Consider the following 8674-nt stretch of genomic DNA (forward strand, 5'->3'; position numbering starts at 1 on the left):
CCTTACCCATATGAACATTGAAACCCAGCAGCAAACCACAGCCCGCGCTTTACAGAAAAGCATAGCGCTAACATAGTCAGCCATCGGCTTTGATAAGCAACTCGGGACAGACCCTCCCCCCCCCCCCCCACCCACCATACCGCCCTCACAGCAAACCATAGCGCCACTGTAGCCTGACACCTGCGGGCATGTGGAGCGCTGCCAAGCTACTTATCCCCCCTACTTTACAGTGCTGGCAGCAGCCGAAAATGTACACAAAACACCAGATCGGGGTATCAAGATATGCCGCATAGCACCCTGACACGAAAAGACGGCCAGCGCATACTAAATGCCAACCTAAAGTCATGCATACCACAGAGTTAAGAAACAATAGCGATCACCATACCCTCAGTGACAGTCAGAGACCGATGGGCGTTTCTCTAGGTGACGTCACGAATGACGTCATGCACATCAGCTTTCCGCCCAGCAAACCACTGGCCTGCGCGCCAAAATACCCCTTTTAAAAGACGATGTTTTAATATGATCCAACATATGCTTTTATTGTCCTGAAGAAGAGGGCCGTACGCCCTTGAAACGCGTTGACAAAAGAATAAATAGCTACTCTACTTTTTTAGAAAATAATCTATGAGAACTCGCCTCCTGTTTTCAGTCCGTAAAAAGGGTTTAAAAAAAAACCACTACTTTTTATCTTCATACTTATTTCTCTTGCCACAACCGGGCAGAGGAAAAGGAACCTTTGGCAGCAGCACAGGACGCCGCACGCTGGACGGGAGAATACCAGCAACAGGACCCCGCACGCTGGACGGGAGAATACCAGCAACAGGACGCCGCACGCTGGACGGGAGAATACCAGCAACAGGACCCCACACGCTGGACGGGAGAATACCAGCAACAGGACCCCGCACGCTGGACGGGAGAATACCAGCAACAGGACCCCGCACGCTGGACGGGAGAATACCAGCAACAGGACGCCGCACGCTGGACGGGAGAATACCAGCAACAGGACCCCGCACGCTGGACGGGAGAATACCAGCAACAGGACCCCGCACGCTGGACGGGAGAATACCAGCAACAGGACCCCGCACGCTGGACGGGAGAATACCAGCAACAGGACGCCGCACGCTGGACGGGAGATACCAGCAACAGGACCCCGCACGCTGGACGGGAGAATACCAGCAACAGGACCCCGCACGCTGGACGGGAGAATACCAGCAACAGGACCCCGCACGCTGGACGGGAGAATACCAGCAACAGGACCCCGCACGCTGGACGGGAGAATACCAGCAACAGGACGCCGCACGCTGGACGGGAGAATACCAGCAACAGGACCCCGCACGCTGGACGGGAGAATACCAGCAACAGGACGCCGCACGCTGGACGGGAGAATACCAGCAACAGGACCCCGCACGCTGGACGGGAGAATACCAGCAACAGGACCCCGCACGCTGGACGGGAGAATACCAGCACAAGCGTCACACAACAACATACGGTAAGCGCTTCTTGTATACAGCGCCAACAGACCGAAAATACAGCCACACACACGAGGCGCGGCCTCCTGTCTCTTTTCTCTCCTTTTTTTATGCTTCCCTCAATAGTGTACTGAGTTTGGCGGGGCCGTTTCGTGCAATTTGCCTGAATCGAATCGCCAAATCTACGACTATGTTTGGAGGAATTTTTGTTTGGTTAGAATAATAATTCTGCAGCATAATAACAATCCGTGTCATGTGATCAGCGCAAGATCCAAGTCTGCAGAAGGAACTGAATGTGGAGCTGATACAAAGTAACAAGAATCCTCCTTACAACAGCATTCTGCCTGCACTGACAGCGCCCCCTAGCTGCTGGCCACATAACTGCCCCAGATAACCTGTCGCGCACAAGAATGCCGGATATTAACACATTTAGAGTTCGCTGGCGGGAAATGAGACCGTATGGAGCTGTGAGAAATAGCCATACAATTACAATAAGGTACCTGGGGTGACGGGGGCAGAGAAGCAGCAGGAGGAGCACCATGAGAGCAGCTGGGACCCGCGGAGTCCGTATACAGTGCGCCTTCTCTTAGCCAAATCTCCTGCTTACACGGGATGTCAGAAGTGGCGCATGCGCAGTATATTGATGATGGTTGTTACATGGTTGGAGGGTATCCTGCAACGCGTTCCTCTGTGCCTCCTACATAGCATATTGCAATTAAATGGCCATTTTTGCAGCTTCCGTTTTCCAGTCAGAGGGTTTGAAGTTTGCTAAAAGAGTACAGAACTCTATGAGACATCCACCCACCCAATTCACATCGAAATGCTTTAGAGGAGGCGGACTTCTCAAACAGGATGCATAATATACTGTGAATAAGGAGCCGCTCTTCTTATGGTATACAACAGAGATGCCCAACCCACGGCCCTCCAGCTGTTGCAAAATTACAACTCCCAGCATGTCTGGACAGCCTCCAGATATTAGGGCATTGTGGGAGTTGTAGTTTTACAAAAGCCGGTGGGTCGCAGGTTGAGTATCCCTGGTATACAATATGCTTGTGTGCTATCGGTGTGTTATGTGGCCACCAGCTGGGGGCGCTGTTAGTGCAGGCAGAATGCTGCTGGTTAGGTGGGTTCTTGTTACTTTGTATCAGCTCCACATTCAGTTCTCTCTGTAAGCTTGTATCTAGCGCTTATCACGTCTCTGGTCTATCAGTCTGGATTGTCCAGGCAGGACCGAGACGTCATAGACATCTAATATCTACAGATCTGCCTGAGAGATCGAGAAATCATTGCTTCTTTCATTTGTTTGTTGGAGGGAATAATTTCTCCACTCGAGTTCATACATTTCTGCTGTCAAGTGAATAAAGTCATCTCCAGGACTGTAATATATCTGAGTGCCGAGGACTTTCCATGTATACTGTGGTGGGTCGAAGACTCCTTCCAAGCACATGGTGGACACCAAGCAGCTGGGCCTCCGAAAGGTGTGATGGTTTTTACCTTGTGATCAGTGACCTCCAAGAACGAGGATGATTCAGTCAGACAGAGCGGCGTCCATCATGGGGAACAGTATAACATGACATGAGCATTTATTTATAGTCGCCTGTAGGTCTCTGCGGCATTTTACTAATGAGCTGAAGTTAATAATAAAAACAAAGTAAACAACAATTAACCGCGGAGACGAGATTACCGTAATTTAATGATAAGACTCAGGTGACAAAAGCCAATTAGTCATCGTTTCAGTATCGTTCTCAAATAATGAGTGAAATTCACTAAAGGTAAAGAGCAAAAATATCCAATTACCTCACCCCCATGGAGAAGTGTGAACAATGAGCGTTGAGCTGGAGAAGATCCGATGGATCCATCTCCTCACAGCAGGAGTAGATATGTAGGCCGTGTAGCGGGGTGGGCTCCCCAGGATACAGCCAAGTCACGAACAAGGAAGCAACTCCACCACCAGCTTTTGCCAAAACAGAATTTTACTTAAACGTGGTAATAAACACAACCACAAATGCTGTAAATACATTTACATACACCCAGCCTGAAGGCTGAGACCCTTGTGCTGCACAGTGCGGCGCCCTCCGATGGATGCAGAGGAAAATGCTGTAATTTACCTACTGGCGGGAACAACTAAACTGCCACACCTTACCTGTTATTACCCTAAAAACACAAGAATAACTGTATGGGTGCGTGGTGCGGGCTAGCCTGCGGTGCAGCACAACAGCTTACAATCTTACAAAGCTCTACAGTATTCCCCCTCCCATAACTGGTCCTATAGCACGTGCCTGAGTATTTCTTCTGAGCTAAACGCCAGCCTGGCTTCAGTTTGTGGGGAAGTTTATCAGCTCTCCAATGTGAAATGTCACTTTAAGTTATGGAGTCCTTGTAATGAACAATAGCAACACTTGTGGCCTGACACAGAGACCCTAACTAACTAACCACAGGCCTGGTCTCAGTCTCTAGGCACCAACACTGTGATGAGGTGCGTGCACGATCTTACCAACCCGGGTCTGCTCTGCATCCGCTGGTGACTCTGAACAGAACAAATGCCTCTCCAACAAGCATGCGGTACCGCCAACAATCCTCGTTCCTCTGGTCAGGATCAGGGTCTTGGACATGATCAGCTTCACTTAGCTGCAGCTCTGGTCACTGAGGGATGCTCCCACACCTAAATTCCGTCGCATCCTCTGCTCACATAGTTCCTCAGTCTCTGCTCCCTCTAAGACGGCGACTCTCTTTCTTCTCCAGGCTCTGAAACTCCACCTCTCATGAATATGGAAAAATATGCAGTCTGTAGCTATGTTTAGGAAACAGCGGCATCTTGTGGCCAAACAGCAGAATGTCAGTCCAGATCATTTAATTTAATCTACACAAACAGTGTTCAGACATTGAGAGCTGTTTTCCCCGTTCTTTTGGCCGAGGCCAGATCTGGGTCGGACCCATTCTTTCACTTTCCACAAGTCCTGGCAGCCATTCTGGACTCTCTCCCAATCAGCCAACGTCTTTCCCAGCACCATGGGCATCCCGGATGCCACCCCACTTGAATGTGCTATGTCCTGGAACATGGGTAATCGACAAAGGTCAGGAGTTTCAGTATCCTCTAGTCGACAACCCTACAGGGGCTCGGGAGAGTGCATCGGTGTTGCCGTTCTTCCTACCTTACCGGAACTTGATGCGGTATTGGTATGTAGAAAAGCGAGCCAACCACCTCTGCTCAAGCGCACTGAGCTTGGCATTCTCCAGATGTGTTAACGGGTTGTTCGTCATCACGGTCACCTCTGCACCTGTCAGGTACCCTGTGAACCTTTCAGTCATGGCCCACACCAGTGCCAGTAGTTCCAATTTAAAGGAGCTATAGTTGTCAGGGTTGTGCTCTGACCCCTTCAGAGACCGGCTGCCATAGGCAATGACTCTCTCACGTCCATCTTGGACTTGGGATAACACGGCCTCCAGACCATGTAGAATTCCGTCAGTGTACAGCAGGAATGGGGTGTTAAATCGCGCATAAGCCTAAATCGGAGCACTGGTCAGCTCCTCCTTCACTACTTCAAAGGCCTCTTGTTGCCGGGGTCCCCACTTGATGGGACGATTCTTTGGGCCCCCACAGTGCCCCTTGATAACTCATTTAACAGGCCCACCAAATGAGCAAATTTGGGTATAAACCTCCTGTAGTAGCTGGCCAGTCCCACGAATGCCCGCAACTCTGGTACTATTGTACGCGGCTGGGGCCACTTCTGGACGGCCTCCACCTTGCTGGGGGCCAGCTTTACCCCCCTCCTGGGTGACCAAATGTCTAAATACTCTATCTGCTGTCTAAACAATTGGCACTTCTTGGGCTTGATCTTGAGCCCATGGTCTCGCAGCTGTCCTAGGAGCTTTCACAGCTTCTGGAGGTGATCCTCAAAGGAGATCCCAACACTACTATATTGTCCAGATATATCAATAACAACTCAAAGTTGAGATCCCCAGACAGTGCTCCATCAACCACTGGAATGTTCCCGGGGCATTGGACAGGCAAAATGGCATCCAGTTGAACTCGTAGAGTCCCATAGTTAAGATAAAGGCCGTCTTCGCTTTGTCCTTCTTGGCCACCGGCACCTGCCAATACCCACTGGCCAGGTCAAAAGTCGAGAAGAACTTTACATGACTCAGGGCGGACAATGACTTCTTAATCCGCGGAAGGGGGTAGGCATCCCGGATGGTCTGGGCATTCAGCTTCCGATTATCCACGCAGAACTGGAGACTACCATCTTTCTTCAGCACCAAGACTACTGGAGCAGCCCAAGGACTTTGGCTCTCCTGGATCACCCGATTTTCCAACATGCTGGCCACCATTTCCTTCTCCTCCTGGTACATTTTTGGTGGGATTTGCCTGTAACGGTCCCAAAGTCCTCATCATGTCTTGAGAATGCCTCCTGAAATTCCCAAAGGGTGTCCTCCAGCAACTTCTGTTGTCCTGGAGTCAGGGTCTTGCAGTCCACCCCCATCCGGGCCATGATCACCCAACCATTCCACTCCACTGTCGGGGTCTCCTTTTGATGGACCTCTACTGCATAGGTTCAGGCTGGTCTCCTATCTAGCTGTAGCGCGGGATGTCCCCTTCGGACATATAAACATTGGCCAGCAAGGTATTCCCAGGAACGGTTAACTCACTGTCTTCCACACTGAGGCAGCGTACAGGCACACATCCATCCTTTACAATAACGAGGGCCCAGGCTACCAGTGGACAAGTCTGTGTTTCCTCTAGTTAAGCAGGCTCAATCAGAACCTCCATTTCATTCAGCTGTTGTCCAGCCTCCACTGGCAGCATCAATATTTGTTCTTGTCCAGGTGGGATATTCACCGGGGTCCTCCACGGCACCTTCATGTGTTCAAGGCGCCACCGGATCTGTTGTTCTTTTGTAGACTACAGCTCCTCACCATCTGCTGTAGAACTTTGTGGGTTGGCCGGTGTGTGGTGGCCCGTTGCCAATACTTCGGCCCTTCTTTGGCATAGAGTTGATGGTCTAGGTCTCTCAGCACATTCATACCTAGTGTCACATCCATTCCTCTCTGAGACGAATGGTCCACCAGCACGACCCCCTTCTTGCCAACGTCTTGCCCAAACAGTCGGACCCGCATCCAGACTATCCCTCGGCCGTCAGCTTGATGACGCTCCTGTCTTCTGGCTCCATCATATGTCCAAAGTGTCTTTTGAAGAACTCCAGAGGCATAAGGGTGCATCCTGTATCAACTAGACAGCGTACCTTCTGGCCTTCCAACTCTGCTTCCAACGGGGCTGCTGGCATACAGGTCGTGTTCCTCATGCATAGGGCTTAGTTTTTGGTGTACCGCCGCAGGACACCCAGCTACTGCGGCGGTCGGAGGTTTAACTTCGGCTCAGACTTCATCTGTTTTGGGGACTCTCTATCCATATGGCCGTACTATCGACAAGCCCAGAAGAGGGGCCCTCTTTTGACAAGCCCCACAAGCCCCCACACCTGAGTTATCCTGGGTGAAGTGGCGCAGGGCGCTGGGGTCATTTCCGGAGGCCAGGGTGTCCTGCCTTCATCTGGGACACTTCCAGCCGAAATTCTCTCAATTCTGCCCCAAGGGCCTGGCCAAATCCTTTAAGGACTGAGTCTTCAGATGCAGACCGACCTCCTGTAGCATAAGTGCTACTCACTACTCTCACCGCCACAGACATTTGCTCTTCCTCTCTCTCCACGGTGGCTAGGTAGACGCTGTAGAATGTCATGTCGGGCGTCGTCCGGGTCATCTCTTGCAGTTTGTCTTGTAAGAACTTGTTGGAGAGCCCCACTATGAACTGGTCTCTTAGTAGCCGGTCCCTTTCCCGGAAGGCTCCCATGGCCTCTGGGTCTCGCCGCTGTATTTCATTTAACAGCTCCTGTAGGGCATTGGAGTACCCCATCAGGGTCTCGCCTATGTGGTCGGTTGAAGAGGTGGCTCTGCAGCTGCACTTCTTTAGCACCCCCCCAGGCTCTATCCAGCAGGGAAAATATTTTCTCTAGGGTGTCTCTCTTGGATTCTGGCCTTAACATCACTGTCCATCTGACGTCATCCTCTAGAGCCCCATCATTCCTCTGGTCAGGATCAGGGTCTTGGACATGATCAGCTTCACTTAGCTGCAGCACTGGTCACTGAGGGATGCTCTCACACCTGGATGCCATCGGATCCTTTGCACACACAGTTTCTCAGTCTCTGCTCTCTCTAAGATGGCTGCTTCTTTTCTTCTCCAGGCTCTGAAACTCCACCTCTCATGAATATGGAAATATATGCAGTCTGTTAGCTGTGTTCAGGAAACAGCGGCATCTTGTGGCCAAACAGCAGAATGTCAGTCCAGATCATTTAATTTAATCTACACAGTGTACAGACAAGGAGAGATGTTTTTCGATCTCACAGATACAAAGTCCTTCTAGAATTTCATATGAACAAAATCCATCATCGGTGAGACACTTGTGTGCACACAGGTCATCTCCTGACTAGGTCCCTCGTGGTTCAGTGGATGCCTAATCTTTAGAGATCTTCATCTTGGTGCATTGTCTCTAGTAGCCCTTTGATTTTCTCTTCAGCTTCTTGATGTTCTGGTGCCTGAGATTCCTGTCCTTGTTGTCCTAGTGGTTTGTGTGTAATCCTCGTTCATCTGGTAGATGATGTTCTTCCTTAACCCTAACCCTCCTTAGTGAAGGGTCTTCTGCTCTTGTTTCAGTGGTTTAGTGTCTTGTTTGGGATCAAGTGGAATATGTCACTCCCTAGCAAAGAATCACTTAGGTGTCTATTAGAAAATGTTTACACCACAGAGATCTCCTGGAAAAGTGTCATGTACTTACCCCGCTCCTGCGGCAAGTCTGGCCGCACTATGACAGCACCACCAGCGTTGCTCTGTTGCTACAGCAACCAGTCTCTCTGATGATGGGGCTGGTAGACCTTTCAGGTAGCAAGGACGCTGGACCAAACAGGATTGGTGCCGGCACCACATGCTTCCTGAGCATGGACTATTTAAACTGGCAGCTGCTGGCCACAGGTGCCTGTGACTGGTATTCCTGCCTCACTAGCTGTTGTGTGTTGGTTCTTCTGGATCTTTGCTTGTTTCTCTGACTTTGCTTCTGATTACTGGTTTTGCCTTTCTGGTTCAGACCTCTTTCTGCCTGACTTCTCTTAACCCTTCTAGGTTAGGCATCTATGCTTAGTTAAGTTGGGGAACGCCACCA

The sequence above is a fragment of the Bufo gargarizans genome, chromosome 7 (genome assembly GCF_014858855.1).
Source record: "Bufo gargarizans isolate SCDJY-AF-19 chromosome 7, ASM1485885v1, whole genome shotgun sequence".
Classification (NCBI taxonomy): domain Eukaryota; kingdom Metazoa; phylum Chordata; class Amphibia; order Anura; family Bufonidae; genus Bufo; species Bufo gargarizans.